General features: G+C 39.6%; 1 protein-coding gene across 2 annotated transcripts in view; it reads right to left on the reverse strand.

The window, feature by feature from the left end:
• The window catches only part of LOC102172613 (ras-GEF domain-containing family member 1B), a 669,201-nt gene that overhangs the window by 147,983 nt on the left and 495,167 nt on the right, over nt 1-26,051 (reverse strand). The gene's annotated exons all lie outside the window — the stretch shown is intronic.

A 26,051-nucleotide genomic window follows, 5' to 3' on the forward strand; every position in this document is an offset into this window, starting at 1 on the left:
ATGAGTTGTGGTCTGGCTCTGAAAGACACACTGAACCAATCCGTTTAAGAATTTAGAATTGGGAAGCTGAGAGATGAAGCCAGTGAGGAACAAGCTGAAAGGAGTACATGTGAGATAGAAGCTAACAAAAACATTTTGAACAATATGCAAGCTGAATTTATGAGAGAGCGAAAAACTATGTTTAAGGAGACGAGGTTGACTTAGTAGAGACAGAGAGATGGAGAAGGGGGAATAACGAAGCCAACAGAGAAAGAAACATTACGCTCAGCGATTTTCCAGATTCATTTTCAAGAGATCCATCTGTCCTTGATTCCTAGGCTTTGAGCCTTACAAGATTTCTGAAACATACTCAAAGCCCCTTTTATCTGAGCTGGGTCAATGTTACAGACAAACAAAAGACACCTGACTCAAACAATGAAAATTTAAATTGATGTTTTTTATTGACTATTTAAAATATTTCCCCAAGTTATTATAGATGCTTTAAATTGTGTATGCTTTAAATATTACTCAGCCAGTTTTTAATGGGCTTCTCTGGTGGCTCAGGGGTAAAGAATCTTGCCAATTCCATCCTAGGGTCGGGAAGATCCCCTGGGGAAGGAAATGGCAATCCACTTCAGTATTCTTGCCTGGGAAACCCATGAACAGAGGAGCCTGGTGGAATAGAGTCCATGGGGTCACAAAGAGTTGGATAAGACTTAGCTGAACAACAATAACAACATTTCATAGTAAAAATGCATTGCAAAATAAGTCTAAATGACAACAAAGGTGACTATTTTAATGCTATTAAAATTATTCCCAAGGTGTTAAGAAATCTGAGACCTTTGGTTGCTCAAACGACTCAGAAGACCTACAATATTCTTTCACAAATCTTTTTACTTACCAAATGTGTCAACACACACACACACACACACACGCAGCAGCTGAGTAGAATTTAGTGTGGAGAAATCTAGTCTGCCTTCAAAAAATCCCTTGGGTACTGTTTTCCTAACTGAACCCATTACAAATGTTTTTATAAGAGCTCACTGGGTGTTTTTCCAGCTTCCCCATGCCACTGTAACTCATAATGCGGCAGGCAAAGCCCCGCCCTAACTTGATCTTAGTCACAGGACAAGAACATCTGGGATAAAGGTCATTGTAAAGTCCAGATGAGCAGGTTAGACATGCAGAATCAATACACGTACCTAAGTCCTAAATCTATATTTTCTCATGGAAAGATTGAAAGAACATAGTTGGCTTAAAACCCAACATTCAGAAAACGAAGATCATGGCATTTGGTCCAATCACTCCATGGGAAATAGATGAGGAAACAGTGGAAACAGTGCCAGACTTTATTTTCGGGGGCTCCAAAATCACTGCAGATGGTGATTGCAGCCATGAAATTAAAAGATGCTTACTCCTTGGAAGAAAAGTTATGACCAACCTAGATAGTATATTCAAAAGCAGAGACATTACTTTGCCAACTAAGGTCCGTCTAGTCAAGGTTATGGTTTTTCCAGTGGTCATGTATGGTTGTGAAAGTTGGACTGTGAAGAAGGGTGAGCACAGAAGAATTGATGCTTTTGAACTGTGGTGTTGGAGAAGACTCTTGAGAGTCCCTTGGACTGCAAGGAGATCCAACCAGTCCATTCTGAAGATCGGCCCTGGGATTTCTTTGGAAGGAATGATGTTAAAGCTGAAACTCCAGTACTTTGGCCACCTCATGTGAAGAGTTGACTCATTGGAAAAGACTCTGATGCTGGGAGGGATTGGGGGCAGGAGGAGAAGGGGACGACCGAGGATGAGATGGCTGGATGGCATCACTGACTCAATAGACGTGAGTCTGAGTGAACTCCAGGAGTTGGTGATGGACAGGGAGGCCTGGCGTGCTCCAATTCATGGGGTCTCAAAGAGTCAGACATGACTGAGCAACTGAACTGAACTGAATTGAAAGTGTCATATAGTCCTTTCCAAGGTGGCTCAGACAGTAAAGAATCTACGTGCAATGTGAGAGACCTGGATTCCATCCCTGGGTTAGGAAGATCCCCTGGAGGAGGGCATGGCAACCCACTCCAGTGTTCTTGCCTGAACAATCACCATGGACAGAGGAGCCTGGAGGGCTACAGTCCATGGGGTCACAAAGAGCTGGACACGACTAAGCACACAGCACAATCTCTCTCAGTAGTACAATTCGGCTTCCCTGGTAGCTCAGCTGCTAAAGAATTTGCTTGCCGTATAGGAGACCCCAGTTTGATTCCTGGATTGGGAAGCTCCCCTGGAGGAGAGCATGGCAACCCACTCTAGGATTCTTGCCAGGAGAATCCCCATAGACAGAGGAGCCTGCTCTGGTCGCAAAGAGTTGGACATAACTGAGCAGCTAAGCCCAGCACAAGAAAATGATATCAGCACACAGACTGGCATCCATCCTTGGCAAAACCCCGGACAAGATCTGAGGAATCCAGGTTCCATTCTCTGTTTCAAAATACAGTATCAAATGCTGCTCCTTGTGGGTTGGAACTTGTTTGGGGAAAAAAGTTTATCAAATTCCCTCATACAAATTTTATCCCCAACATAACTTGAAATTTCTTCTGTAGCTCTTCTTCCTAACACAATAGGAAAATTACTCTTTCTAGCTGGGTTTTTCACAAACCCCTAAACTCACCGAAATTTTCTCACAAAATTACACCAATTCAATATTATCAAATATATATTAGAGAAAAAACCCACAGGTGTAATTAGAGCAGCAAAGGCAGCTCTGAATATAAAGTAGCCTTTCCCTAAGTGCTTTGTGTTATCTTTTTTTAAGGAAATAGATGATATTCTGATGTAGCCAAACCACCTATGAAGTAAGAGACAACGTTTTAGTGTTTGTTTAATACTATGTAAAAATGATAATGAGTTCACTTAACTCAAAGTTTAGTTCTGAGAAAATGTGAGATGGAGTGTATAAAGGCATGTTATTAAATTTTAAGCAGTTAAAAAAGAAAATGCTTTCCTTTTGCTGGAAGGTCAAGTAAGCAAAAAGGTCTAGTGAACAGAACAGACTGGAATATCACAGACCTGGACTCAAATCCTATCTGTTATAACCAGGGCACGTTCTTCATCCCTCTGTGTTGATTTCTTCAACTATAATATGGCAATACTGATGTACTGTATATTTCATCAAGGTTAAATGCATTCTGTATTAATTATGCCTTCTATGTTAATGAAGTTAAGTTATCTTTATAATGTGGTCTTTTTTTTTTTTAATGTGGTCTTATGGATATTCTTGTCTTGTTTTTGAATTCAACAGGGATGTCTCTGGTGTTTCATAGTGAGCTATGACCTCACTATTATTTTTCAATATTATGTAAAAATATTCCTGAAAGATCTTCCAATCAAAATATAAGAAACGGAATTGATTTTACCTCCTTTCTGATATTTTATTTTTAGTTATAGATAGTATAAATTTATGTTTAGGAAATTGCAGGAGAATTAGCTAATAAAACATTAGAATTAATTTTTTAAAGTTCTGTATGGTGATCAGTTTCAAAATAAATGTTCAAAATTCAAAAGTTGTTCTATGTATTTACAACATGCAGTTAGGGGATATGAAGAAAAAAAAGGATATAAAAACAGTAATTTATAATAGCAATAGAATATATAAAACAATAATAATAACTTTGATTAAAATTCATGTGGTAGTTTACATAAGGACAAATTATAATTTTTTTCTGATGGGACAGAGAGGATAGTGGAACAGAGAGATATTCTTTATTTTGGACATGATGAAGAAGTGTTATAAAGATGTCAGTTCTTTGCAAAGTAATTTATAGTTCTAATGTACTTTTGATAAAGTTTCCAAAATAACTTTGAAAAAGTGATGAGGGAATATCAAAAGGCATTATAAATCTACAAAAATCAACATAGCATGCTATCAGAAAAGAAAAGTCCAGTGGTTCTAAAATTTATGAAAAGATGTCACAAAGTGAGTGACACGTACTAACAAGGAAGGAATTAGCTCTCCAATGATGACATGAGAACAAACTGGATAATTTTAAAAATAATCAACACATATTCATCTCATCCTACACATTAAAAGTCGTTCATCACATAATCATTTAATACTGATGCCACAGAAGAACTGGAAGAAAAGAAAGGTGATGATATTGGGTCATTCCAACACACACACATGCATATGTAAACATAACCACACAGAAACAGAGATATATAGCTACAGATATTTACTTAAATGTGGAAAAGTATCATAACAGTATGACTGTATGAAGGCAGACTTCCTGGTTGTGTCAACTGATCGCCTGGGTTGACCCAAGTGATCTGCTTGGTCAGCAAGGGTCCTCTCCAACTTTACCACCTTGTATGTGTGTCTAACACCACACATTTGGTTAAAGAAAACATCTTTCCCAGATCAGTTCAGTTTAGTCGCTCAGTCGTGTCTGACTCTTTGCGACCCCATGAATCGTAGCACGCCAGGCATTTAGTCTCAGTTTTGTAAGCTGCTATTTCCACTTTCCAGAATGTCTGTACAAAATTCTCATAACGTTAAACAGCCAGTAGGGGAAAATATTTGTTTAAAACTATGACAGGGTTATTTGTATTAATTATGTGAGTTTAACCTTCATAATAAACCTGGGCCATCTTCTCCTCTCTTAAGACCTGTCCTAGTCCGGTGACACACCCAAACACAAATCTAATTCCACAGCCTTGAAGATTAATGTATATACTTTATTGAAGATGGTTTTATTTGGTTGAGGGGCAGAGATGGCAGCAAATGCAAGGTTTCACTGCATAAAACACAGTAAAATATACTAAAGAGCCTCTTGCTCAGCCTTTCCATTTAAGTCTTATTGATCAGAGTAGCTTTTCATCTCTCTTATTAAAGAGAAAGTGCTAGTTGCTCAGTCGTGTCCAACTCTCTGTGACCCCATGGACTGTAGTCCACCAGGCTCCTCTGTCCACAGGATTCTCCAGGCAAGAATACTGGAATGGGTTGCCATTCCCTTCTCCAGGGGATCTTCTAGACCCAGGGATCGAACCCAGGTCTCCGCATTGTAGGCAGATTTTTACCATCTGAACCACCAGGAAAGATAACCACCCTTACCACCTTGTTCCCAAAATGTGGGAACATTCTGGCTTTCCCCCTCTTTTCTCTCTCCTGCCAAATGTCTCCAAATTCTTGCTATCTTCACAAATCCTTCCCATCCAGTATCTTCGTATTTCCACATTAGAAAATATATTTTCATGCCTTTTCTTATGTACATTAATTTAGTTTCTATTCTCCAACCACACCTCACTCTAACTAGCTGAAATAAAGGCTCATCACTTCTTATAAGGAGAGAAATGGGGTTGGAAAAGAGAGAAGGTGAAAGATAGAGGGATAAAAAAATTTGTGGTTGAATATAATTTCCTTTTATCTCTGTCACACAGATTCCTTTTATCTCTGTCACTCGAAAGTCAGTATAATAATACCAAAGTTCCAATAGAAAATGAACAAAGGCGGGCTTCCCTGGTGGCTCAGTGGTAAAGCATCTGCCTGCCAGTACAGGAAACATGGGTTCAGTCCCCAGTACGTAAAGATCCCACTGCCGGGGAGCAACTAAGCCCATGTGCCACAGCTACTGAGCCTGGGCTTTAGAGCCTGCAAACCTCAACTACTGAAGTCTGTGCATGTGCTCTAGTCTAGAGCCCTTGCTTGGCAACAAGAGAAGCCACCGCAATGAGAAGCCTGTGCAAGAGCAGCCCTTGCTCTCCGCAACTAGAGAAAAGCCCATGCAGCAAGCCAAAAATAAATTAAAGAAAATGAATAAAGGATATGACTGTACACTGCACAGAAGAAGAAATATAAAAAACAAATGGATATAGGAAAGACATCAGTCCCACTAGTAAACACTAACAAATGAAAACATGCCACGATTTTACCTAGCAAAGATGGAAACTTACCATAGTCACTGCTGATCAAAGTATAGTGAGGCTGACATGCTTATATGATGCCAGTAGAAACACAGACTGAACAATCTTTTTGAAATGCAGCTAGGCAGTATCACTTGTGAAATTTTGAAAGTTTCTAACCTCTGCTATTTCTAGGAATCAGTTCAGTTCAGTTCAGTCGCTCAGTCGTGTCCGACTCTTTGCGACCCCATGAATCGCAGCACGCCAGGCCTCCCTGTCCATCACCAACTCCCGGAGTTCACTCAGACTCACGTCCATCGAGTCAGTGACGCCATCCAGCCATCTCATCCTCTCTCATCCCCTTCTCCTCCTGCCCCGAATCCCTCCCAGCATCAGAGTCTTTTCCAATGAGTCAACTCTTCTCATGACGTGGCCAAAGTACTGGAGTTGCAGCTTTAACATCATTCCTTCCAAAGAAATCCCAGGGCTGATCTCCTTCAGAATGGATTGGTTGGATCTCCTTGCAGTCCAAGGGACTCTCAAGAGTCTTCTCCAACACCACAGTTCAAAAGCATCAATTACTTCGGTGCTCAGCCTTCTTCACAGTCCAACTCTCACATCCATACATGACCACAGGAAAAACCATAGCCTTGACTAGACGGACCTTAGTCAGCAAAATAATGTCTCTGCTTTTGATATACTATCTAGGTGGGTCATAACTTTTCTTCCAAAGAGTAAGTGTCTTTTAATTTCATGGCTGCAGTCACCATCTGCAGTGATTTTGGAGCCCAGAAAAATAAAGTCTGACACTGTTTCCACTGTTTCCCCATCTATTTCCCATGAAGTGATGGGACCGGATGCCACAATCTTAGTTTTCTGAATGTTGAGCTTTAAGCCAACTTTTTCACTGTCCTCTTTCACTTTCATCAAGAGGCTTTTGAGCTCCTCTTCACTTTCTGCCATAAGGGTGGTGTCATCTGCATATCTGAGGTTATTGATATTTCTCCCGGCAATCTTGATTCCAGCTTGTGCTTCTTACAGTCCAGCATTTCTCATGATGTACTCTGCATAGAAGTTAAATACGCATGGTGACAATATACAGCCTTGACGTACTCCTTTTCCTATTTGGAACCAGTCTGTTGTTCCATGTCCAGTTCTAACTGTTGCTTCCTGACCTGCATACAGATTTCTCAAGAGGCAGGTCAGGTGGTCTGGTATTCCCATCTCTTGAAGAATTTTCCACAGTTTATTGTGATCCACACAGTCAAGGCTTTGGCATAGTCAATAAAGCAGAAATAGATGTTTTTCTGGAACGCTCTTGCTTTTTCCATGATCCAGCGGATGTTGGCAATTTGATCTCTGGTTCCTCTGCCTTTTCTAAAACCAGCTTGAACATCAGGGAGTTCACGGTTCACGTATTGCTGAAGCCTGGCTTGGAGAATTTTGAGCATTACTTTGCTAGCGTGCGAGATGAGTGCAATTGTGCAGTAGTTTGAGCATTCTTTGGCATTGCCTTTCTTTGGAATTGGAATGAAAACTGACCTTTTCCAGTCCTGTGGCCACTGCTGAGTTTTCCAAATTTGCTGGCATATTGAGTGCAGCACTTTCACAGAATCAGAAAAATATGCACAGATCTTTCTATAACTATGTTCATTATTTATCTTAGTATTATTTATAACAAAAGTTAGAAACCACCAGAATGTCCAGAGTTGGCTTGCTGGTAAAAATAACTTAGCTACAGTGATACACTCAAATATTACTTATTTAAAATCAAGATTTAAAATATCTATATATAATGATGTTGTAAATGTTCATGCAATAAAGTTAAAGTTTATTGAATACGCATATGTTTAATAATCTCAGTTATATGAAACAAACGTATGCATAAGGAGGAAGAGAATGCACTAAAATGTTAACTTTGGATTGTGGACATTTTTGTTTCCTTCTGACCTTCCCTGAATTTTCCAAATTACCCATAATGAGGAAGAGTGAGAGAGTATGACTTCCATAATAAGAAGAAGAGTTTTTAAAGAACTAAGACATCCAAATTCTACTGTAAATTATCAAATCTAATTCCTATTTGTCATTAATTAATATTTCAAACTCATGGATGAAACTTAAAGATTAAATCCCCTATTCCTGGGTGAGACTTTCTTAGAAGGCAAGCATGTAATAATCAGGTTCCAGGTAATTTGATAAATTTGAAGAGAGAACTGGGGAGATATGTGAGGAGAGAGAATTAAAGTGTGTAATGTGAGTTGTATGGTTTCAGTAAGCCTTAGTTCCTTGTTCTAAATGATAAAGAATGTAGTGAATTATTAGAAGCCACATTTTCCCATTTATCTGATACAACAGATTTTCTAAAAATGATTTTCTAATAGGCTACCTCCACAACTTGATCAGGAAATGGTCATATCTTTCTCTGATATTTGGGTTTGTTTTTATCATTTATCTTTTTTTTTTTCTCTTGCATGACCATGGACAAATTATTGTTGGGTACTTGATGTTAAGAATAGGATTAGACATTGACCAGATACGACTGCTTAACATACAAGCCTTCTGGACACATCCATTACAAACTAGTCTTTGAATCTTAAAGCTGAAAGCTAATGTTGGGGAATCATCTCAGTTAATTTTTTAAGATCACAGTTTAACCATTCACTCACTCCTTTACCCATCTTGCAAACACTTATTAGCCCCCTGGAGGAATTAGGTAAGAAGATGAAAATAAGTAACAGTAAATCCATCTTCATTATTAGAAAACCATCTTAGAGTCTGCCCATTCTTAGAAAGTCCTGATATCAGTATCTTTATGGATAATATTCGTATTTTTCTTCTAGTCATTAAACACATCCCATGTGGCTGGGATTAATAAAACAAAAAAGCAACTTCTCAGGGGATTCTTGGGTTTTCCTGGGGTATTCTAACTTTACGGACTTCCCAGGTGATTCAGTGGTAAAGAATCTGCCTGCCAATGCAGGAGCCGGAGGAGACTCGGGTTTGATCCCTGAGTCGGAAAGATCCCCTGGAGGAGGAAATGGCAACCCACTCCAGTATTCTTGTCTGGGAAATCCCATGGACAGAGGAGCCTGGCGGGCTACAGACCATGGGGTCACAAAGAGTCTGACATGACTGAGCATGCTTGCACGCTTTCTAACTTTAGAGTAATTCCAGAACTGAACACTCTTCCTCTGTCCCCAGAGAAGCCCTATAATCAAACATGAGCTAAGAGTTCCTCTTGGGAAACAGTTTCGGCCATTATAGAAGCTCAAGCTCACTCCATTCCAAGGCGGTCAGGCTCCTCTGTGCTCAACCAGGGTGATATCAGGACAACACATTAAGGCCACTCAAGTCACTTGGGTGACTACAGTTGCTGGAGTTTACTTTAAAAAAAATACTGTCATTATAAAATATATTGCATTTATATTTAAAAAGGGCATGAAATGTATATACACAAATAAGAAATCACTTTTAAGAAATAATTATAAAGGAACACCCATATGGCTATCAATCAAGTTGAGAACACTGTCAACACCCTTAGAAGCACCCTGTGAAGACTTCCTTCTCACAACCCTCCCCTAAGTTCATTTTTTTTCAAGCACTCCCTCTTCAGCCCCAGCAGGGATTCTTGGCCAGGATTTTATCAGCACTGGAGAAGTGTTAGGAAGACTTTCCAAAAATAGCCCTTACTGTACAGCACATGACACTGTTTTGGCATTTAATAAAAAGGCTGCTACTATTTTTAAAGATTTCTCTATTGATCATTGAAAATGACTGTTTTCCAGGACATAAAAGGCATATATGTTCTGGAGAATAGCTTGCTTTTTTATGATTATTTCTAAAGGAATATTTTAAGCAATTTGCATTTCCCCTTTCAAATTCTGTTTATATTATTTAGCTGTTGGGTTCTTAGTATTTGTCCTATCAACTTTTACGTGTGTATACACATACAGATATGTGTGTTACTATATATACACATATATGTGCATTTGTATGAAAATGAATGTTAACTCTGTCTGCTGCATTTGCAACAAATATTTTCCGCAGCCTGCTGTTTAAGAAGACACAGAAATTCTCAACTTTGTTTACATAGTAGAATGTATTAATGTTTGCCTTCATGATTTTTCCAACAACTTTCAAATAATTTGAACTACCAAACATACACCAAAGTAAAGGGAATATGATAATAAATCCAAGGTACTCATTGACCAGCACTTGTCACCATTCTGCTCGTTTCATCTATTACCTCCTGTCCCCTCACTGTCCTTTGCTGAAGTATTTTAAAGTAAATCTCAGACATAATATCATGTCACATGTAAACACTTCATATCTCTTGCTGATCAGAGCTTTTCAAGCAACAACCAACACACCTATCAACATTGATCAGTCATGTCCAGCTCTTTGTGACCCCATGGACTGTAGCCCCATCAGTCTCCTCTGTCGATGGGATTCTCAAAGCAAACAAGGACTTAAATTGATTTCTTCTAGAAAGGATGTGTTCCAAGAAAGTCTTCAGACAAGTAACCTAGATGGCCTTTATTACATCATGTAATTAGCAATGGAATTTCTGACTGGCTACACTCCTTTCCTAAGGGAATTCCAAAGTGTTTTCCAAACATATGATATTTTTTCCAACATTCTCCGTGTCCTGGTATTAGAACATTGGTTAAAGAGAAATTTCAGTATTTACAGAGACCCTACAGTAGGACTCACACTAAGAATATCAAAGAAGGTTGGGGTGATTTTACGTCCTCTTACAGTAAGTAGCATTTCCATACCAGAATGGAAAACTAAGACTTTTGTGAGTACTGAGGATTTTAGTCAATCAGTAAGTTTTTGAATTTTGAAAATGTCAGCTTTTTATTTCCATTAGCCATCATTTTGCCATTGAGGGAAACAACCTTGGAAAAAAATCTGTACATGTGACATGATTTAAATTTAAGCAGTAGTTATACTTTCTTTTCTTCCTCTTTAAGAAAAAGAACATAGTCACCTCTTTCCAGATATTGGTACCTTGTCTTTTCTTTCAATTGGCAGAAATGAAACATATTGTCAAGGTAATTATTTAGGTCATTTTCTTTACAACCACAGGAAAAGTGGTATTAGGTACTTGATTTTAATTAGGAATTTAAAAAGTTGTAAGGCTTTTCTCAATGATTTCCCTGACTACAAAAAAGGTACCATTCAAACTAGTCCTAGGTTAATTGTGCAAAAATTTCATCACTTTATCTTTTTGTTTAAGAACCATCCATAGTGCCCAACTGCTTAGAGTCAAACTCAAATTTCTAGATCCAAGTTCTCTCATTATGGATCCCCCACCAACTAGCCACCCTTTCTTATTCTTCAGAGTAATCCTTCAATATTTTCACTCTAGTCTATTCTCCAGGCTGTTGTGCTTTTGCACATGCTAATCCTTAATCTGAACACTTCTACAATTTCCCTTTCCTAGGAAAGATTCTAGCCTTTAAAAAAAAATAATCCATACGTATCAAATTCAGACTTATCTACAAGCATGTTCCTTCCTGGTAGTGGCCTTTACATATGCCTCTCTAGAAACAGAATGGTATAGTTTAGAATGTAATTTTTAAATTTTACTTTACATTTGTTATGGTTGTTGAACTAGATTGTAAGGGCCAAAGTAGTATGCTACATAGGGCTTTATTTTTAGATCTTATTAAAATAAAACGCAAGAATTTTTAAAGGATCATTTTGATGATGTGCTTATGAGATCTATAAACGGCATGACCATGAAGGCGTGGCAGATTTTTTAAATGGGCACAATCATCATGTTTCCTTTTCCTATCGAGACCCACTATAAGGAGACTTTGAGGCTCCTCCCATCAAGTCCGCTTCTCCAGCCTTTGAAGGTTTCTGGCCTTAGAATTGTTTTGGCTAACAGAAGACAGGGGAAACGATGGTGTCCCTGTCCTGAGCTTCGGACTCACGGGGCCTCTTTCAGTTTCATTTGCTTTCTTGGGATCCCTCTTCTGACATGTGGACCAGGCTGGCCTCTGAAGGATGAGAAACCATGCAGTGCAGAGACTAGCCATCCCAGGTGAGGTTCTTCTGGACTCACTAGCCCCCAGTCGACCTAGCAGCTGATCACAGATGCATGAGTAAGCCCAGTCAAGTCCAAAAAACCCTAAACTGAGCCCAGTCTAAGTTCAGAAACATAGAATTAGAAGCTGAATTGTTCTTTTAATTCAATAAGTTGGGGATGGCTTCATACATGATAAACATTAAAGAACACAAAGGGTAAAAATTTTTAGATGACAGAATCTTGATACAAAAGGTTTCAGCTTTCTAGAATCATAAACTATACTACTGAGATAAAATATAACTGATTTAGGGTTTCCCTGTGTGGCTTAGCAGCAAAGAATCCTCCTTCAATGCAGGAGTCACAGGTTCGATACCTGGGTTGGGAAGATCCCTTGGAGGAGGGCATGGCAACCTACTCCAGTACTCTTGCCTTGGGGAATCCCAAGGACAGAAGAGCCTGGTGGGCAACAATAGTCCATACAGTCCCAAAGAGTCAGACACTACTGAAGTGACTTAGCATGCACAAACATATAACTGATTTAAGTAAAAAGCTCTAAGTTCAAGTTTAACATAAACAGTTGTGTGAATACAGGAGAGCAGAGATACAGATTACCAACATATATGTGGAACACGTTGGCTTTGGTTGACCACAAGCATATGACTTAACATTTTGTTTCTACTCTTGCAACAAAGCTTATATGATTTTATGCTGTGTTCAATGTATAAGATCCCAAAGTAAGGTTCATTCAAAGGACAATGATCATGATGTTAAAGGGACTACAGACCATTTCACACGAGGGGAAATGGAAGGCAATGTAATTGCATATCCAGTAGAAAGACTGAGGTGCGTAGAGTAAATAAGATAACTGTTTTCAGCTATTTGAAGAGCTATCGTGTGGAATAAAACAGGATATGCTAGGTATTATCTCATTAAAAATTAGCACCCATGAATAAAAAAGAACAAAATTGGGTCATTTGTAGAGATGTGGATGGACCCAGAGAATGTCAAACACAGTGCAATAAGTCAGAAAGAGAAAGAAAATATTATATATTAACACATACATGTGGAATCTAGAAAAATGGTATAGATGATCTTATGTGTGAAACAGAAATGGAGACATGGATATACAGAAGAAACATATAGATACTGAGGGGGGAAAGGGAAGGGATGAATTGGGAGATTGGGATTGACATATATACACTATTGATAATATGTATAAAATAGATAACTAGTAAGAACCTACTGTACTGCTCAGGGAACTCTCCTCAGTGCTCTGTGGTGACCTAAAAATTGGAAGGAAATCCAAAAAAGAGCTTCCCTTGTGGCTCAGACAGTAAAGAATCTGCTTGCAATGTGGAAGACCTAGTTTCAATCCCTGGTTTGGGAAGATCCCATGGAGAAGGGCATAGCTACCCACTCCACTATTCTTGCCTGGAGGATTCCATGGACAGAGGAGCCTGGGAGGCTACAGTCCATGCGATCACAAAGAGTTGGACACGACTACATTATATATATATATCTCCCCTCCTTTTTTATTTCCTTCCAGTTTCGATCACTACAGAACACTGAGCACTATATATATATGTAGTTGATTCACTTTGCTATACAGCAGAAACTGGTGATCTCAAACTGTGGTGTTGGAGAAGACTCTTGAGAGTCCCTTGGACAGCAAGGAGATCAAACCAGTCAATCCTAAAGGAAATCATTCTTGAACATTCATTGGAAGAACTGATACTGAAGCTGAAGCTCCAGTACTTTGGCGACCTGAGGAGAAGACCCAACTCACTAGAAAAGACCCTGATGCTGGGAAGATTGAAGGCAAGAGGAGTAGGGGGCAACAGAGCATGAGATGGTTAGATGGCATCACCGACTCAATGGACATGAGTTTGAGCAAGCTCTGGGAGATGGTGAAGGACAAGGAGCCTGTAGTGCTGCAGCCCATGGGGTTGCAAACAGGTGGACAAAATTTAACGACGGAACAACCACAGGAAACTAACAAAACCTGGTAAAGTGATTATACTCCAATAAAAATTAATTAAAAAATAGAGTTAGAGTCCCAAACAATTTGGACCCATGAATAGAAGCTCTAAGAAGATAGATTTCAGATCAGCATAGGAAAGAAGTTGTTAGGGAGCCTGCAGGTGTATATTATTTAAGAACGCAGACTGCATAGTCAAAGCTGGGTCTTCTACTTACCAGCCATGCAATGTTGGGCAGTTGCCCAGTTTCCTCCTCAGCTGTAAAATGGAAATAATAACAGTACCATTTCACAAGGTTGTGATAAAGATTAAATAGGATTTTTGAAGATAAAATGCTTAGCTCAGTGTCTGGCATGCAGTAAGCACTTGATAAATTTTATTGAGCTATTTAAATATGACATGAACTGCCTCAGAGGGTGGAAAGCTTCCTCTAACTGGAGATATACTGAAGAGGTTTGGCAGGAATTTGTAGGATAGATTTAAGGGTTAGATGAGAAGTTGGGCTGGATGATATTTAAATTATCTTCCAATGCTAAATAAGTCATTCTATATTCCTTAAGATAACTTCCTTATTATCTTCCAGAATACTTAGTACTATTTATCAAATGATGTCTATCTACTATATTTAATAAACACTTTTGATTATGTAATCATAATTTTTCTCATAGTAAGAGTTGTTCCATGCTGAAATGAAGTTGTGTGAGAATTCTTGATTCATTTTGTCTCTCTTCTCCTCTAAAACAAGTACACCACTAAATTTTATTTTTATGATTACCATAGTGACTAAAACTAAAGAGTGTAAATTTTTAGATTCTTTTTTGGGGACATTTAAATTGGTATGTTCAAAGTCCTCGTCTTTTCCCACTTGGCTTTTCCCTATCAGAATGTCTAATTTTAAACCAGTCAGATTTTTCAAGGTACAAAAGGCTGAACTTTCTTTGGTGACTGACCTGCTATCCAAAGTCCAAGCTGGAGCCAGTAACCTTTTTTCCTCCTGTTTGTACACAGAACATCTGGAAACACTAACTATGATTACTCTTGCCTTCTAAAGGCACAGCAAGCACTTCTAACTTCTACTGTAATTCAAGTTAATAAAATTGATCTGGCAGATTTACCTAAATGGGGTAATACGCCTATCTCCTTGGGCTTCCCTTGTGGTTCAGCTGGTGAAGAATCCGCTTGCAGTGTGGGAGACCTGGGTTCAATCTGTGGGTTGGGAAGATCCCTTGGAGAAAGGAAAGGCTACCCACTCCAGTATTCTGGCCTAGAGAATTCCATCCTCAGTTATCTCATTGTCACCAGTCAATAGGAAGAAATTCACACCGACCAGGGTGCTGCCTTCGTGGTTTCCAACTGATAAAAACCTTTCCTTCATTATGATGAGCTTCAGCATAGCAATGGGCATTCATCACCTGTAAGCAGTATTCACCTTCCTCATCAATGAAAGTTCAGAGTCAGGAACACTGGCCAAGAAAATCCTGAGATGAATAAATGAAGAGAAGAGTTCTAAACTGTGTGTTTGAATGAACTTTGAATTCTGGGCTTGCTGTGAAATGAACAGGCAACGTATTCATTGGCACCAATAAGATTTCTGGAGCATCTGCTCATTCGTGTGCCTTGCTTTGTGCTGCACCTGGAGGAATACAAGATGACAAACGTGCGCCCTTACGAAGAGGAGGCAGAGTACAAGCAATTTCAGTAAAGTGAGAGAAAAGCTGCAACAGGAAAAATACAAAGTACAGTTGTAACTCGGCATAGAGGTTGTAGGTGGGACAGAAGAGAATGGAGGGGAATCTAAGACAGATTTTTAAAAAGAAGAGGGATTAGGCAGGAAAGTAGAAGGAGTAGCGTGAACGATGACAGTCTCATGAAGGAGAGTATCCTGAAGGATTTGGGAGGGGACAAGCAAAGGGAGGTGACGGAGGGGCAGGGCAATATTTCACACGTGCCCACCTCGGCCATTCAGAGAGACTCAGACTAACTCAATAGTCAGTGGAAAGCCATTCCATCACTGAGTCAAGCAAGCATTGATCATAGTTGCTGTTTGAAAGGATAGGTCTGTAGTGATACTGACAAGGAACTGAAAGATGATGAGCATGAAGAGAAAAACAGCTTAAGGGCTCCTTAGGAAGCAGAAGAGGGATGATGAAGGCCTTAAATACGGCAATCACAATAGGGAAGGAGAGGGTGAGATATAAAGGATTTAGAACCATCTGAATTGGATGACTGACTGAAAGGATGAGGTGGGGTGGGGAGTGGGGAAAGAATGATGGATGACCCCCAAGAATCTGATTTGAATTGCTGGATAGAAGGTAGGAACATTCACTGAGAGAGGGACAGAACATCTGTAGGGCAGAGGAATCAGAGACCCGTAAGAGGTGCTGACTGGTCCAGCTTTGAAAGTGTTGAGCAAATGAAACAAGAAAATAGAGTATCGCTTGTTAAGGGAGCGCTGAGCTTTTTTAAGTACACTGGGGATGGGACACTGGGGAACACAAAATTGGACGTATTATTGAGGGAAGATGAAATAACAAGAGACTGAGAAGGTCAGATGAGAATTACAACAGTCATCTCTCATAAAAGCCAAGAGAGAAACATCTTTTGAGGAAGGGTCAACTGAGCCAAGTTCCAGAAGAAATGAAATGTACTCTGGGTTTAGCAGTTAGGATTTCCCTACTGACCTTGGCAAGACCACTTCGACTGGCACAGCAGAGGAAGAACAACTTCCATGCCGTGAGACATGAGAACATTCTCCGTTTTTTAAATTTTTTTCTATTTTGTTTTAATCTCAACACATCTCTTATCGCTGATTCTCTGTGAAAGTCCTTAGGGTAAAAACTTCAGTTTCTGCCTTTTACAAATGAACAGAGCCTTTTAAGAGTTATGCTGTAAGCAAATGTCTTTCAAGGTAAAGTTGAATTTTTTCACTAAGCTGTTCTTAGAGAGGTTTCAGAAGGCATTTCATGAAAAGCAGCCCAAACCCAGGTAATCTGAAAAGAGTGATCTCAGATAAACAAAATGAGAATTCCTTTCCCTTTCTTTTTCTACCACCTCCCCCTCCTCAATAACCAGCTCCTGTATGGAAAGAATTACGTGTGGTGCTTTGGGGACACATATAATGAATAAGGCCCAATTCTGCTCCACCCTAGCCCCCAGACAAGGAGATTACAAGCCCCTGCAAAAAAGACAGACATGCAATCAGCCAACCCTAAGGTAAGGTAAACTGAAATAAACATTCATAACAGTAAAAGCAAAGTTCTATGGGGGCCCAGAGGTAATTCCCCATTTCTCGTAAAATCCAGGAAATGACCTTTAAAAACATAGACACAATTGGGGAGTTCATCGCACCACTAATTACCTCCCTGCTCTTCAGACCATAAACTTTTATGCAATCTGTTCTCTGTTCACTAAAGAGAACAGATGCCTTTATTTCACCAGGCATCTAAACTGCCTCCATGAAAAACTTAACAGGCATTAGTGGTGAGTGCAGATTTCAGCTCTACCCTTGTCTGTACCATGAGTCTTTTGTTAAGCTGAACTTTAATAAGGCTACTTTTGACCCTTTTTCATTGAGAGCATTAGAGTTCTTAAAATTAAATGCCTTGCCTCAAGTATTAGGTGAGCACCAACTCGCCTTCTTCCAGAGGAGATAAACTGGGACACCCAAAGGTGTGGAATGGCTTCTGAGGAATATTATTCTGATCTGAGTAACCTCATGCCGCTATCTTTGCAGTTCATATCCCCTTTAAAGTCCTTTGTAAAGCAGCTGCCTTTAAAGGGGCAACCTAACGCCGCATGCTCACACGTTATTTCCCACTTGTGCCCGGTTGCTATTTATAACAGGGCCTTTTGGAAAAAGAAAATCTAAGGTTGGTTAACTGCAGCCAGAGTGACCCATAATATAAGCCAGGTCATACTTTTTTTGGCATCCTTCTGTGTCCTCTCAGGAAACTTTGACTATATTTCAACGAGGAAGAGAAAAGAGATTATCCGAATACATTTTTAAAATCTCTCTCCAGCAGGTGGTTAAGGCATAGGTCCTTGCCTAGTTTGGGATGCCAACTATATTGTTTACCAGTCCGTGACCTTGAACAAGTCCTTTATCTTTTTCAGGCTTTATGGGTAAAACAATTAAACGAGAGACTAGATATGAAGAACTTAGGTTAGTGTTTGGCACAGAGTTCTCAAACAATGGAATCTATTATAATAATGATTATCGCTGTTATCATTTATACCAAATTGCCCTGAATTACTGTTTATAGCACACCCTCACACATGGAAGGCATTTCTTAGTGGAAATAAGCAGCTGGCGTAGAATGCTTAGAATGCAATATTTCCAAGAGGAGCTTCTCTTGGCTTTCTCAAGGCGACCCAGAGTATGGAGAAAGGAGCAAAACTGTATAAATTCTGGGCTACTTTTGTTGATAATTCTGCAGTGCTGTGTCTCAGAATTCAGTGATATTCTATTTTTCTGATCTTTGTGAATATAGAAAACATGTATTCTATGCCAGTTCCAGGTCATCTTTTTTCCCTGCCCCCAGGTGGGACAAATGAAAATTTCTCTTTCCGTCAGTAACAGACCAGGCAGTATTTTTACTTAGCATTTTTCCATCAGAAGTTCCATATGATATTTTTCAACCAGGTTGTGCAAGAGAAATCAATGTGGTGTTAAATGGAAAGTGTGAGCACACTGAGCCAAGGGAAAAATAAACAATAGTCCTGTGTAATACAAATATGACTCTGAGACCTCTGATAATGGTGCAGTCTGTGATAGCAAGGGTCTGGTAATTACGTGTGTGTGTGTGTGCAATGTTAACAAGCCATTTATCTCATATTTAAACGATGTATATCATAATACGTCTATGCAGTTGAGCTGTACATACTGTTCCATATATTTCACCTTTAAAATAAATAAGCTGTAAAACAAGATCAGAGAATAAGAATGATTTCTATGTTTGTTGTTTCTCATTTTTATTGTGTACAGGCATTTAACTGTTTATGAATTAACAGCCTTGATGGGGCTTTCCTGGAGGCTCAGACAGTAAAGAATCTTCCTGCAATGCAGAAGATCCAGGTTTAAAAGCTGGGTCAGGAAGATCCCCTGGAGATAGGAATGGCTACCCACTCCAGTAGTCTTGTTTGATAAGCATAATAAAATAAATTCTATAGATATTAATTGTTTATATTTCACTTATATCCTATAGGTTTGGAAGCCAGAACTGAATTTGCTTCTATGTTTATCAGTTTAGTCGCTCAGTCGTGTCCCACTCTTTGCAACCCCATGGACTGCAGCACGCCTGGCTTCCCTGTCCATCACCAACTCCAAGAGCTTGCTCAAACTTATGTCCATCAAGTTGGTGAAGCCATCCAACCATCTCACCCTCTGTTGTCTCCTTCTCCTCCTGCCTTCAATCTTTCCCAGCATCAGGGTCTTTTCCAATGAGTCAGTTCTTCCCATCAGGTGGCCAAAGGATTGTTCCTTCAGCTTCAGCATCAGTCCATCCAATGAATATTCAGGGCTGATTTCCTTTAGGATGGACTGGTTGGATCTCCTTGCAGTCCAAGGGACTCTCAAGAGTCTTCTCCAACACCACAGTTCAAAAGCATCAATTCTTCAGTGCTGTTTTCTTTACGGTCCAACTCTCACATCCATACATGACTACTGGAAAAACCATAGCTTTGACTATATGGATCTTTGTCAGCAAAGTAATTTATCTCTGCTTTTTAATACACTGTCTAGGTTGGTCAAAGCTTTCGAACTGCCATTGGTTTCAGCATATTTGTTCAATCTTGTTCCAACTCTCTGTGCTTACAAGCCTGTTTATAGAGTCATCTTGCCTGGTAGGAATGTTGGGATGGAAAGACTTCTTGTCCTTATGCTCTAGGAAGCATTTCTTATCCTTCTGAACTCTTACCAATGGACCTACTGTAGTAAATTTCAGTCGAGGTTTTGCTTGGGTGGTAGTGAGAATCCAGGAATCGAAATTCAAGGGAAATAGATTTTCACCACTGCTTACTTAATATTCATAGGACAGTGGTAATGCCATTGATTAATTTTTTTTTCTGTTTTTAGTAGATATAGTAGCCCACTCACATAGAATACTATTCAACAACCATTGTGATCAGGATAAGAAGATGAAAATAGCTGAGTAATGGAGTAAAATTCCATATTCACTTAACCATCCTTGGACAAGCACTACCTGCCTACTATGTACATGTCATCACATCAGACATTTTGAGGAAAGAGATGAGACATTTTGAGGAAAGAGATGATGGGAAAAAATGACATGGGCTCTAATGTGTGATGGTAGTAAAGGCTGATGGTTTAATTTATTAAGCCCAAATAATATGTATTATATTTTATGTTAATAAAAGGACAGTGCATCTAGAATAAGCTATGAGATAACAATTCGGTCTTCCCATAAAATCCTATGTAATAGAATTATAGCAAAAGCTGAAGCCCAAGGTGATTCCCTGAAGCCCCAGGGAATCCAAACCTGTTCCAGATGATGAAAGAATACAATATTATACCAAATACATGGAGATATTTATAAATGTTTCCAAACTAATGTAGTTCCTGCATATAATAATTATCAATAGAATGTTATTTGACCAGATAACCGGTTCCACTACAGTGCTTGAATCGGAATATTTTCAGTAGAAATTTGTTTCAGATCTAAGGAGAACTCCAAAATTCAGGATATGATGGCTATCTGAGTTTACTATAGTAGAGCTCAGCTAACCAGAGTTCTGTTCATCCCCTTATCCTCAGAGCCAGAAATTAGCCTCTGTAACTCTTCTTCCTTATCCAGATTGATTGGGGAGACAGCAATTCAGAATTTCATCCCTTTAACTGATATTTACTGTATAGGTTCTGCCTTTTGCCTTCACTGAATCCCACGTGAGTTCTCATAGGGCATGCAGTCTAATTTCTCCCATTTTAATTGTGTGCTAGGATACCATTGCAGCTACTGTACCAATGGCCAAATCAGTAGCGATGTAGACAAGATGAAAGCCAATTTCTGTCTCAGGCAACAGCTGTCTGAACACAAGCAGATAATGGTTCTATGTGGTTTCTCTGCCATCCTTTCATGGTCTAACGTAGCTATTTCAGTTTTTGCTACCATATTTATATTCCAGCCAGCAGGAAGGGTCTGCCTTTAATATGAATGGCATGATTCAAAAATTACATACATCACTTCCATTCATATCTCATTCCCATAATATTATATGGCCAACATCTAGCTGCAAGGGATGCTGAAAATGTGCTCTTTAGTTGGGTGGACATATGCCCAACTAAATCCTCCACTATCTTAGGAGAAGAGACCTGACCCTTTACCTTGGAAGTTTCTTTCACCTTGAAGAATAGTTGGCTTAATGCATTTTACCTCAGTGACCAGAAGCTAAATGTATAGAAAAAGAGAGCCAGTCACATTAGGTGCCCTCATTCTCAATTAATGAAAATTACATTTATCTATGGCTGTAGTAATTGTAGTAGCTTGCTGTGCTTACAATTATTATTCTCTTTGGATTATTCCATTCCTGACTTTTGGGTTTTTTTCTTTTTTTTTTGGAAACGGCAATAGGCCACAGAGTACTTTGTGGGTTGAGTTCTTCGTTCCATCTTCTTTAGTCACTTAGAGCCCTAAATATTGAGTATTAAGTTCCAAGGTACTTCTCATTGAATTGGTGCTGTCTATGCAGACCTAGCCATGATATAATGATGTAACACACTCAGAGATTCTCAGTGGGCCATGACTTAGACGACGATTCTTAAAGTGGTCCATTTTGGCTAAGTTAAATTTTCCTTTGGTGAGAAAAATTCTTCAGTGTTTAAAGAAGCTAAAGATCAGTGTGCAAAAAGGGGACACCTCTGTTTGTTTTCTTCCCACAGATGCCTCTCAACTCTGAAATAAAGCAGCTCTATATGTGGTTAATTCTGAGTTCACCAGCTCCTTTCTTATCTGCTGTTTATCCAGTACTTCCACCCAGCTCCTCCAGTTTCCCCCTTTACTCATGGAGAAATATAGAAGGCCCAGGGGGCCTCCTCTACTTTCTTAGTTACCCTTCCATTCAATAACACTGCTATCCTTCAAGGCTGTTTATCTCTCTCCATTTCCTTCTGGCCTAATCAAATCATGTATTAAAGTTACATTTCCTTAGACTTGAGGACAAGTTTACCTGTCTCCTAAATTATACTGAGAAAGACAGGTTGGCACAGCCATACTCATGGGCAGCTCTTAATCCCAAACAGTTCCATCTGCTTGTGTATTCTCTGCAGCTTTCAGAGGTCACGGCACTTGCTTGGGTCATTTAGGCTTGGCATGATCCACACTTGGCATGGACTGTTATGCTGAATTGAACTAATACTTCTTTCAACCCATCTCTTGTCAGTAGCCTCAGTGAGAATTTTGAAGGACAGCCTGGAGTTTGAATTTTATGGCGTCTTCTCATGTCACCTATCTCCTTAAATCCCTGCTTTTGTTTCCATCATCATTCTCTAATTCCCTTTCAATAATCCACTTTGAATCTGCCATCAATTTATTGAAATTCTCCAATCCATTTTGCATTTATTGTTGGCCTGTGTATCTTCTTGGAGCTAACATGTTTAGTGTCAAATACATTAGTCTGTCTTAATTCATTCTCCAAAATACCTCCTATAAATGATAAAGAAAACCCTCTCTCTAGTTATAACATTGTGGGATTTGAGGAAGTAAGTTCATCCGAGTTTTCATAACACGATATTTAGATGATACAAAGGCAGGAAGACAAAGCTACCAAGGCATCCCCAGGAAATCCCAAGACACATATTTTTTAACATTTGCATTCTTGTTTACATAAATTTACATGCTCCATTCAAAAGGCGCTGACTCCAGTGATGTAAAATAAAACAGAAAACTCTTCTTGATCTGAGAGTGGATATTCACACATTCCAGGCTTGCTTGCTGCCCAGAGTGATGTCAAGGGCTTCTCCCTAGAAAAGAAGGAAGTTTCCCTCCTTTAATTCCTGTCCTCTAATCATAACCACTAATGAAAAGATTTATCATTTAGTGGTAAGACTGGAGTTGGCGCCAAAATATTCCTTATTCTATTATGAGCACACATTGGAAACTCCTGTTTTCTAACTGATATTTTCTCAACACTTTTCCTCTCCGTTGTAGCAAGAAAATACTGGTCTTTGGTTCAGCTTGGGGCACCCTAATTTGGGTGGTAGAAACTGCCTCTGGGTCCACCTTGAAGCCTTTTAACCAACAGAAAGTTTCTTGTCAGTGAGGAAGAGAGTTTGGATTCTGGGCAGATTAAACATAGGTTTTAATTATCCACCCCCAAATGCTGCCTTCCATTGACCTCTATAATTAAAGCTTGACTTTCTTACAATTTTGGCATCATTCCCCACCACATACACCCCCAGGTGGATGGATTAGAGAGCTGATTTTAAAAATGAATTCATTAGAATATTTCACAGAACATGTGTTAAGCTAAAGCCAGACCTATGGAGAGAAAAGAGAGAAAGTGTATTCTCTGGGAGCAGCCCCTCTCACCCAGGACAGTCCTGGTGTCACTGTACAGATAGACAATTACCTGCTCATTCAGCCCTGTGGGGGAGGGAAACCTGAGGAACATGCTGCAAAATATTATCGAACCAAGAATGGTCATGTTGTTTAGCCACTAAATCGTGTCCAACTCTTTACAACTCCATGGACTATAGCCCACCAGGCTCCGCTGTTCATGGGATTTCCCAGGCAAGAATACTGGAGTAGATTGTCATTCCCTTCTCCAGGGGATCATCCTGACCCAGGGATCAAACCCATGTCTCCTGCATCAAGATTCTTCCAGTGGATTCTTTACCAATGAGCCATCTGCAAAACCCAAGAATGGTCATACTACCCTTGACTTCCTTTGGCTCTCTGGCAAGCATTTACCAAAGGCACTCTCTACCGTTTCTACATTGCTATTAGTATTTTTCAATCAGGTCTAGGAAAACGGCAAGTAAACTCAGGACTGGCTATTAGGTTGATATGAAGTTTAGTCAAGAGTCTCTCCAGGGCTCACGGACTTCTGAACTCAACTTTTGGAATGGCTTCTTTCCATCCCCACAAAGTGGTGGTCTATTTAGAACCTACATAAATAAAGTCAAAGGAAGCGGGGCTGGAAGGGACCCAGGCAGGGACAAAGCAGTGAAACGGAGCTGCTGCCAACACATTTTGTGATGTTCAGGGAGTGTTTTGTTTGTTTGTTGTTTTAATCTTTGGGCCAAAGGATACTCCTCTTGCTTGGAACTGAAGTCAGCAGAGGGGAAGTGCAGACCTTAGTGAACATGAAGTACAGAAAAGTCAGTCCCAAGAAGCTTGGGTCACTCCCCTGCTACGCATGCAAAACGTCAACCGCGCTGAGAGCATGGGCAGGAGACTTCCTGTTCCACTGGGAGTTCGTACTCCAAAGACAGCTGTCTTGGCAGGACTCACCGCCAAGGCAGAATTACCAGGAATTGCTGGGGAAAATAGATTCATTTCCTTTTAAAAACTACAAAAGCTCCAGCTCTGCCCACATATGTAGAAGCTGGAGAGAAAAAACCTACTGAAAGAAGTTTTGTTTGTTTTTGTCCAGACACTGACTATGGTTCATCCTAGTGGCTGGATTGTGTGTGGTCTGGAGATGCACCAGTAACTGTAGCAAAGGACAGGAAGGTGACTTATGCCAGGTAGATTGGTGCTTCTGTTAAGGTGTGCCTGGCAATTGTCCTTGGCATTCTCGCCAAAGTGTCGAGAATGGTGTCCCTCCCTACATATAACACCCTCCAGCTCTCACTTCTTGAAATAAGCAAATTGAGCATGTGTTTCCTCTACGTTTATCATGTGTATAGTGTTTCATTTATTCATTCATTCAATTCATTTGCATTTGTTGAGTACTTGCATATACAGTAAACAAAATAGGTTTAAAAAATCCTTGTTCTCATGAATTTTTATTAAATTAATTCTGATGACAGTTCCGTGAGGCAGGTACCAGTATGAAGACTTCTTTACATTTGATTTGCTCAAAGTCACAGAGCTGGTGACCCTGGGCATCCTGACTCTAGGAACCCACCTCTTAACTATCCAGCTCTATACTCCCTGGTGGGACTGATGGGTGTGATTTCAAGTTCAGGACAAATACTGTAATTTCTCTTCTGGAGTCAAAGTTTTTCATTCTACAAGATAGTTTAAATAACAAATATGTTTGGAAGAGGGAGAGTGGCGGTTGGATTTCACAATAAGAGAAAGAGAATCAGATTTTGCCACCCCTAAATATGCCACTTTTGCATAAAGATTACTTTGAGTCAAAGGCAATTGAGAAATAGCAGGTGTAGGCCAAGCTCTCTGACTTCTCTTTCTGTCTGAAAGTAGTACATAAACTTTCCTTTGTAAAAGTAACATAAATTTGTAACGGTATCTTGCTTTTCCATACCAGGAAGAAGATGACTTTTAATAGCTAGAAAAGACTCTTAGTAGTAGAAAAGGCACCTACTTGAGTTAGTACAACACACCTTACCAAGCAACTCTTAATTTTTCATTAATTTCCCCCATATATTAACCAGCTCACAATTTATGGCCCAGGGAAGCCCCAAACCCTTCACCTTTCTCTTGTCACTTTTCCAATATCACTCTTTGTTAAAATGTTAGTTAAATTTTTGTTAAAATACAGTTGCTTCTCTGGGTCTTCACTTCTTTTCTATGAAGGCCTCTTTATTCACAGTAATAAATCTTTTCTCTACCTGTCTTTTTTATTTTCTCAGTTTAATTTGCATTACCCCAGGCACTAAGCTAAAAGAGATGAGGAAAAAGGTTTCCCTTCCCCTACAATGTAGATGACTAAAAGCCACCTCTTTCTTTCTAATATGTTCCGATCGGCAAGGGAAGGTGAGCCAAAGAGCTGAGAAAGCAGGACACTGAAGGGAGCTGGGGAGGACAGCATCGAGATCCACGTGAAGACCTGGGAATCTCAGATCAACATCACTTAGCTCAACATCTTGCCAAGGAGCGATGCCACTAGGGCCAACCAAAGAGTTCAAAATCTGGATTTTTATCAGCCACTTTTATGAGATCAGTTTGATTATGTCACCCAAATAGCTCAAGACAAAAGAAAGAACAGCCAACAGACTCAAATTAAACCGTTCAGCAAGAAATGAA

Source organism: Capra hircus, chromosome 6 (assembly GCF_001704415.2).
Source record: "Capra hircus breed San Clemente chromosome 6, ASM170441v1, whole genome shotgun sequence".
In the NCBI taxonomy this organism is placed as follows: domain Eukaryota; kingdom Metazoa; phylum Chordata; class Mammalia; order Artiodactyla; family Bovidae; genus Capra; species Capra hircus.